The sequence below is a fragment of the Arachis stenosperma genome, chromosome 10 (genome assembly GCF_014773155.1).
Source record: "Arachis stenosperma cultivar V10309 chromosome 10, arast.V10309.gnm1.PFL2, whole genome shotgun sequence".
Classification (NCBI taxonomy): Eukaryota; Viridiplantae; Streptophyta; class Magnoliopsida; order Fabales; family Fabaceae; genus Arachis; species Arachis stenosperma.
Window position 1 is genome coordinate 106,027,472 of NC_080386.1, and position 8,946 is coordinate 106,036,417.

The window sequence follows — 8,946 nt, forward strand, 5'->3', positions numbered from 1 at the left end:
ATTCCTGCCATTGGAGCAAACAATTTTGAGCTGAAACCTCAATTAGTTGCTCTAATGCAACAGAACTGCAAGTTTTATGGACTTCCATCAGAAGATCCCTATCAGTTCTTGATTGAGTTCTTGCAGATCTGTGAGATTGTTGAGACTAATGGAGTAGATCCTGAAGTCTACAAGCTCATGCTTTTCCCTTTTGCTGTAAGAGACAGAGCTAGAATATGGTTGGATTCACAACCTAAGGATAGCCTGGACTCTTGGGATAAGCTGGTCACGGCCTTCTTGACTAAGTTCTTTCCTCCTCAAAAGCTGAGCAAGCTTAGAGTGGATGTTCAGACCTTCAAACAAAAAGATGGTGAATCCCTCTATGAAGCTTGGGAAAGATACAAGCAGATGACCAAATGATGTCCTTCTGACATATTTTCAGAATGGACCATGATAGATATATTCTATTATGGTCTATCTGAGTTCTCTAAGATGTCACTGGACCATTCTGCATGTGGATTCATTCATCTAAAGAAAACGCCTGCAGAAGCTCAAGAACTTATTGACATGGTTGCAAATAACCAGTTCATGTACACTTCTGAGAGGAATTCCGTGAATAATGGGACACCTCAAAGGAAGGGAGTTCTTAAAATTGATGCTCTGAATGCCATATTGGCTCAGAACAAAATGTTGACTCAGCAAGTCAACATGATTTCCCAAAGTCTGATTGGATGGCAAAATGCATCCAACAGTACTAAAGAAGCATCTTCTGAAGAAGAAGCTTATGATCCTGATAACCCTGCAATAGCAGAGGTAAATTACTTAGGTGAACCTTATGAAAACACCTACAACTCATCATGGAGAAATCATCCAAATTTCTCATGGAATGATCAACAAAAGCCTCAACAAGGCTTTAATGGTGGAAGAAACAGGTTTAGCAATGGCAAGCCTTTTCCATTATCTTCTCAGCAACAGACAGAGAATTCCGAGCAAAGCACCTCTAACTTAGCAAACTTAGTCTCTGATCTGTCTAAGGCCACTTTAAGTTTCATGAGTAAAACAAGGTCCTCCATCAGAAATCTGGAGGCACAAGTGGGACAGCTGAGTAAGAAAATAACTGAAACTCCTCCTAGTACTCTCCCAAGCAATACTGAAGAGAATCCAAAAAGAGAGTGCAAGGCCATTGATATAATCAACATGACCGAACCTAGAGAGGAAGGAGAGGACGTGAATCCCAATGAGGAATTCCTCATGGGACGTCTCTCAAGCAAGAAAGAGTTCCTTATTGAGGACCCAAGAGAATCTGAGGCTCATATAGAGACCATAGAGATTCCATTAAACCTTCTTCTGCCATTCATGAGCTCTGAAGACTATTCTTCCTCCGAAGAGGATGAAGATGTAACTGGAGAGCAAGTTGCTCAATATCTAGGAGCTATCATGAAACTGAATGCCAAGTTATTTGGTAATGAGACTTGGGAAGGTGAACATCCCTTGCTCATTAGTGAACTAAATACCTGGGTTCAGCAAACTTTACCTCAAAAGAGACAAGATCCTGGCAAATTCGTAATACCCTGTACCATAGGCACCATGACCTTTGAGAAAGCTCTGTGTGACCTAGGGTCAGGCATAAATCTTATGCCACTCTCTGTAATGAAGAAGCTGGGGATCATTGAGGCACAGCCTGCCTTATTCTCATTACAATTGGCAGACAAGTCAGTAAGACAAGTTTATGGATTAGTAGAGGACGTGTTAGTAAAGGTTAATGGCCTTTACATTCCTGCTGATTTCATAATCTTAGACACTAGGAAGGAGGAGGATGAATGCATCATCCTTGGAAGACTGATGAGCGGATAATTTGTACGCTTTTTGGCATTGTTTTTAGTATGTTTCTAGTAGCATTTAGTTAGTTTTTAGTATATTTTTTATTAGTTTTTAGTTAAAATTCACTTTTCTGGACTTTACTATGAGTTTGTGTGTTTTTTTGTGATTTCAGGTATTTTCTGGCTGAAATTGAGGGACCTGAGCAAAAATCTGATTCAGAGACTGAAAAGGACTACAGATGCTGTTGGATTATGATCTCCCTGCACTCGAAGTGGATTTTCTGGAGCTACAGAAGCCCACTTGGCGCGCTCTCAACGGCGTTAGAAATTAGACATCCTGGGCTTTCCAGCAATATATAATAGTCCATACTTTGCCCAAGATTTGATGGCCCAAACCGGCGTTCAAAGTCACCTTCAGAATTCCCAGCGTTAAACGCCGGAACTGGCACCAAAGTGGGAGTTAAACGCCCAAACTGGCACAAAAGCTGGCGTTTAACTCCAAGAAGAGTCTCTACACGAAAATGCTTCAATGCTCAGCCCAAGCACACACCAGTGGGCCCGGAAGTGGATATTTATGTCATTTACTCATCTTTGTAATTCTTAAGCTACTAGTTCCCTATAATAGGACCTTTTACTATTGTATTTTAATCTTCGGACATCTAGTTCTTAGATCATTGGGAGGCTGGCCTCACGGCCATGCCTAGACCTTGTTCTTATGTATTTTCAACGGTGGAGTTTCTACACACCATAGATTAAGGTGCGGAGCTCTGTTGTACCTCGAGTATTAATGCAATTACTATTGTTCTTCCATTCAATTCGGCTTGTTCTTGTTCCAAGATATCACTTGTTCTTCAACTTGATAAATGTGATGATCCGTGACACTCATCATCATTCTCACCTATGAACGTGTGACTGACAACCACCTCCGTTCTACCTTAGATTGGGTGGATATCTCTTGGATTCCCGATACACGACGCATGGTTGCTGCTCGCTGGTGTGCGAAATTGTGATCACTACTTTTCACAACTCAAATAATCCCTAGTAATGGCCCCAAGAACTTGGTGCTCAATACCATGGCATAAACACAACTTTGCACAACTAACCAGCAAGTGCACTGGGTCGTCCAAGTAATAAACCTTACGCGAGTAAGGGTCGATCCCACGGAGATTGTTGGTATGAAGCAAGCTATGGTCACCTTGTAAATCTTAGTCAGGCAGACTCAAATGGGTATAGGTAATAAACGCATAAAGCATAAAGATGAAGATAGAGATACTTATGTAATTCATTGGTAGGAACTTCAGATAAGCGTATGAAGATGCCTTCCCTTCCGTCTCTCTGCTTTCTTACTGTCTTCATCCAATCCTTCTTACTCCTTTCCATGGCAAGCTTATGCAAGGGTTTCACCGTTGTCAGTGGCTACCTCCCATCCTCTCAGTGAAAACGTTCCTATGCTCTGTCACAGCATAGGCTAATCAGCTGTCGGTTCTCGGTCAGGCCGGAATAGAATCCAGTGATTCTTTTGCGTCTGTCACTAACGCCCCGCCTGCTAGGAGTTTGAAGCACGTCACAGTCATTCAATCATTGAATCCTACTCAGAATACCACAGACAAGGTTAGACCTTCCGGATTCTCTTGAATGCCGCCATCAGTTCTAGCCTATACCACGAAGACTCTGATCTCACGGAATGGCTGGCTCGTTTGTCAGGCGAGCACTCGGTTGTCAGGCGATCAACCATGCATCGTGTATCAGGAATCCAAGAGATATTCACCCAATCTAAGGTAGAACGGAGGTGGTTGTCAGTCACACGTTCATAGGTGAGAATGATGATGAGTGTCACGGATCATCACATTCATCAAGTTGAAGAACAAGTGATATCTTGGACAAAGAACAAGCGGAATTGAATAGAAGAACAATAGTAATTGCATTAATACTCGAGGTACAGCAGAGCTCCACACCTTAATCTATGGTGTGTAGAAACTCCACCGTTGAAAATACATAAGAACAAGGTCTAGGCATGGCCGAATGGCCAGCCTCCCAATGATCTAAGATAGCATAAAATGAAGATAGCTACCCCGATATCTCAATACAATAGTAACAGGTCCTACTTATAGAAAACTAGTAGCCTAGGGTGTACAGAGATGAGTAAATGACATAAAAATCCACTTCCGGGCCCACTTGGTGTGTGCTTGGGCTGAGCAATGAAGCAATTTCGTGTAGAGACTCTTCTTGGAGTTAAACGCCAGCTTTTATGCCAGTTTGGGCGTTTAACTCCCATTTTGGTGCCAGTTCCGGCGTTTAACGCTGGAATTTCTGAGGGTGACTTTGAACGCCGGTTTGGGCCATCAAATCTTGGGCAAAGTATGGACTATCATATATTGCTGGAAAGCCCAGGATGTCTACTTTCCAACGCCGTTGAGATCGCGCCAATTGGGCTTCTGTAGCTCCAGAAAATCCACTTCGAGTGCAGGGAGGTCAGAATCCAACAGCATCTGCAGTCCTTTTCAGTCTCTGGATCAGATTTTGCTCAGGTCCCTCAATTTCAGCCAGAAAATACCTGAAATCACAGAAAAACACACAAAATCATAGTAAAGTCCAGAAAAGTGAATTTTAACTAAAAACTAATAAAAATATACTAAAAACTAAACCAAATATACTAAAAACATACTAAAAACAATGCCAAAAAGCGTACAAATTATCCGCTCATCACAACACCAAACTTAAATTGTTGCTTGTCCCCAGCAACTAAAATCAAATAAGATAAAAGAAGAGAATATGCAATGAATTCCAAAAACATCTATGAAGATCAGTATTAATTAGATGAGCGGGGCTTTTAGCTTTTTGCCTCTGAATAGTTTTGGCATCTCACTCTATCCTTTGCAACTCAGAATGATTGGCTTCTTTAGGAACTTAGAATCCAGATAGTGTTATTGATTCTCCTAGTTAAGTATGATGATTCTTGAACACAGCTACTTTATGAGTCTTGGCCGTGGCCCAAAGCACTCTGTCTTCCAGTATTACCACCGGATACATACATGCCACAGACACATAATTGGGTGAACCTTTTCAGATTGTGACTTAGCTTTGCTAGAGTCCCCAATTAGAGGTGTCCAGGGTTCTTAAGCACACTCTTTTTGCCTTGGATCACAACTTTATTCTTTCTTTTTCTTTCTTTTTCTCTTTCTTTTTTTTCGGTTTTTTTTTCGCCTCTCTTTTTTTTTTCTTTTTTTTTCTTTTTTTTTTATATTCACTGCTTTTTCTTGCTTCAAGAATCATTTTTAATGATTTTTTAGATCCTCAGTAACATGTCTCCTTTTTCATCATTCTTTCAAGAGCCAACATTCATGAACCACAAATTCAAAAGACATATGCACTGTTTAAGCATACATTCAGAAGACAAAAATATTGCCACCACATCAAAATAATTAAACTGTTATAAAATTCAAAATTCATGCAATTCTTTTTCTTTTTCAATTAAGCACGTTTGTTTATTTAAGAAAGGTGATGGATTCATAGGAAATTCATAACTTTAAGGCATAGACACTAAGACACTAATGATCACAAGACACAAACATAGATAAACATAAGCACTAAAATTCGAAAAACAAAAAATAAAGAACAAGGAGATTAAAGAACGGGTCCACCTTAGTGATGGCGGCTCTTTCTTCCTCTTGAAGATCCTATGGAGTGCTTGAGCTCCTCAATGTCTCTTCCTTGTCTTTGTTGCTCCTCTCTCATGATTCTTTGATCTTCTCTAATTTCATGGAGGATGATGGAGTGTTCTTGATGCTCCACCCTTAGTTGTCCCATGTTGGAACTCAATTCTCCTAGGGAGGTGTTCAGTTGCTCCCAATAGTCTTGTGGAGGAAAGTGCATCCCTTGAGGCATCTCAGGGATCTCATGATGAGAGGGGTCTCTTGTTTGCTCCATCCTTTTCTTAGTGATGGGCTTGAGGTCATGCCTTCTCAGTTGAACTGACTTCCCTCTTGAGTTTCTCTTCCATTGAGTGCCCTCTTCACAAATGTCTGTGAGGACTTGGTCCAACCTTTGATCAAAGTTGACCCTTTTTGAGTTTGAAAGGGACCTCGGGGATCACCTTCTTCAAGGCCACAACTTCATAGAAGTGGTCTTGATGCACCCTTGAGATGAATCTCTCCATCTCCCATGACTCGGAGGTAGAAGCTTTTGCCTTCCCTTTCCTCTTTCTAGAGGTTTCTCCGGCCTTGGATGCCATAAATGGTTATGGAAAAACGAAAAAGCAACGCTTTTACCACACCAAACTTAAAAGGTTTGCTCGTCCTCGAGCAAAAGAAGAAGAAGAGAGTGGAAGAAGAAGAAATGGAGGAGAGGGAGATGGCTTTGTGGTTCGGCCAAAAGGGGAAGAAGTAGTGTTTAGGGTGTGTGAAAATGAAGAAGTGAAGAAGGGTTTATATAGGGGAGGGGAGGGGTAGGGTTCGGCCATTATGGGTGGGTTTGGGAGGGAAAGTGGTTTGAATTTGAATGGTGAGGTAGGTGGGGTTTTATGGAGGATGGATGTGAGTGGTGAAGAAGAAGATGGGATTTGATAGGTGAAGGGTTTTTGGGGAAGAGGTATTGAGGTGATTGGTGAATGAGTGAAGAAGAGAGAGAGTGGTGGGGTTGGTGGGGATCCTGTGGGGTCCACAGATCCTGTGGTGTCAAGGAAAAGTCATCCCTGCACCAAATGGCATGCAAAATCACGTTTTGAGCCAATTCTGGCGTTAAACGCCGGGCTGGTGCCCATTTCTGGCGTTTAACACCAGGTTCTTGCCCTTTTTTGGCGTTTAACGCCAGTCTGGTGCCCCTTTCTGGCGTTAAACGCCCAGAATGGTGCCAGACTGGGCGTTAAACGCCCAACTGCTACTCTTACTGGCGTTTAAATGCCAGTAGGTTCCTCCTCCAGGGTGTGCTATTTTTCTTCCTGTTTTTCATTCTGTCTTTGCTTTTTTTTCATTGATTTTGTGACTCCTTATGATCATCAACCTACAAAAAACATAAAATAACAAAAGAAAATAGTCAAAATATAACATTGGGTTGCCTCCCAACAAGCGCTTCTTTAGTGTCATTAGCTTGACAGAGGACTCTCATGGAGCCTCAGAAATGTTCAGAGCTATGTTGGAACCTCCCAACACCAAACTTAGAGTTTGATTGTGGGGGTTCAACACCAAACTTAGAGTTTGGTTGTGGCCTCCCAACACCAAACTTAGAGTTTGACTGTGGAGGCTCTGTTTGGCTCTGTTTTGAGAGAAGCTCTTCATGCTTCCTCTCCATGATGACAGAGGGATATCCTTGAGCTTTAAACACCAAGGATTCTTCATTCACTTGAATGATCAACTCGCCTCTATCAACATCAATCACACAGAGCCTTCTTGAAGGTCATGGTGCCTATGGTACAAGGTATTGAAAACTTCCCAGGATCTTGTCTCTTTTGAGGTAATTTCTGCCTAGACAAGTCATCCAGTTCTTTGGTGAGCAAGGGAGGTTCATTCTCCCAAGTCTCATTTCCAAATAACTTGTCATTTAGCTTCATGATTGCTCCAAGGTATTTAGCAACTTGCTCTTCAGTGACATACTCATCCTCTTTAGAGGAAGAATACTCATCAGAGCTCATGAAAGGCAGAAGTAAGTCCAATGGAATCTCTATGGTCTCATTTTGAGCCTCAGATTCCCATGGTTCCTCATTGGGGAACTTAATGGAGGTCAGTGCACGCCCACTGAGGTCTTCCTCAGTGGCGTTCACTTCCTCTCCTTCCTCTCCAAACTCGGCCATGTTGATGGCCTTGCACTCTCCTTTTGGATTTTCTTCTGTATTGCTTGGGAGAGTACTAGGAGGGAGTTCAGTAACTTTCTTGCTCAGCTGTCCCACTTGTGCCTCCAAATTCCTAATGGAGGACCTTGTTTCAGTCATGAAACTTTGAGTGGTTTTGATTAGATCAGAGACCATGGTTGCTAAGTCAGAGGGGTTCTGCTTAGAATTCTCTGTCTGTTGCTGAGAAGATGATAGAAAAGGCTTGCCATTGCTAAACCTATTTCTTCCACCATTATTGTTGTTAAAACCTTGTTGAGGTCTTTCTTGATTCTTCCATGAGAAATTTGGGTGATTTCTCCATGAAGAATTATAGGTGTTTCCATAGGGTTCTCCTAGGTAATTCACCTCTTCCATTGAAGGGTTCTCAGGATCATATGCTTCTTCTTCAGGTGAAGCATCCTTAGTACTGCTTGGTGCATTTTGCATTCCAGACAGACTTTGAGAAATCAAATTGACTTGTTGAGTCAATATCTTGTTCTGAGCCAGAATAGCATTCAGAGCATCAATCTCAAGAACTCCTTTCTTCTGATTAGTCCCATTGTTCACAGGATTCCTTTCAGAAGTGTACATGAATTGGTTATTTGCAACCATTTCAATCAGCTCTTGAGCTTCTGTAGGCGTCTTCTTCAAATGAAGAGATCCTCCAGCAGAGCTATCCAAAGACATCTTGGATAGTTCAGAGAGACCATCATAGAAAATACCTATGATGCTCCATTCAGAAAGCATGTCAGAAGGACATTTTCTGATTAATTGTTTGTATCTTTCCCAAGCTTCATAGAGGGATTCTCCATCCTTCTGTCTGAAGGTTTGGACTTCCACTCTAAGCTTACTCAATTTTTGAGGTGGAAAGAACTTTGCCAAGAAGGCATTGACTAACTTTTCCCATGAGTCCAGGCTTTCTTTAGGTTGTGAATCCAACCATGTCCTAGCTCTGTCTCTTACAGCAAAAGGGAATAGCATAAGTCTGTAGACCTCAGGGTCAACCCCATTAGTCTTGACAGTGTCACAGATTTGCAAGAACTCAGCCAAAAACTGATGAGGATCTTCCAATGGAAGTCCATGGAACTTGCAATTCTGTTGCATTAGAGAAACTAATTGAGGCTTAAGCTCAAAGTTGTTTGCTCCAATGGCAGGGATAGAGATGCTTCTCCCATAAAAGTTGGGAGTAGGTGCAGTAAAGTCACCCAGCACCTTCCTTGCATTGTTGGCATTATTGTTGTTTTCGGCTGCCATGGGTTCTTCTTCTTTGAAGATTTCTGTTAGGTCCTCTACAGAGAGTTGTGCCTTAGCTTCTCTTAGCTTTTGCTTCAAGGTCCTTTCAGG

The 8,946-nt window shown here is 41.9% G+C and overlaps 2 non-coding genes across 2 annotated transcripts; one reads left to right on the top strand and one right to left on the bottom strand.

The window, feature by feature from the left end:
* Nucleotides 1-309: 309 nt before the first annotated feature.
* LOC130959739 (small nucleolar RNA R71) lies at nt 310-413 on the bottom strand. Its single transcript, XR_009078806.1, has one exon. It is a non-coding gene; the product is annotated as a small nucleolar RNA R71 (small nucleolar RNA).
* Nucleotides 414-8,343: 7,930 nt separating this feature from the next.
* LOC130959511 (small nucleolar RNA R71) lies at nt 8,344-8,451 on the top strand. The gene has a single exon (XR_009078586.1). It is a non-coding gene; the product is annotated as a small nucleolar RNA R71 (small nucleolar RNA).
* The last annotated feature ends 495 nt before the right edge of the window (nt 8,452-8,946 follow it).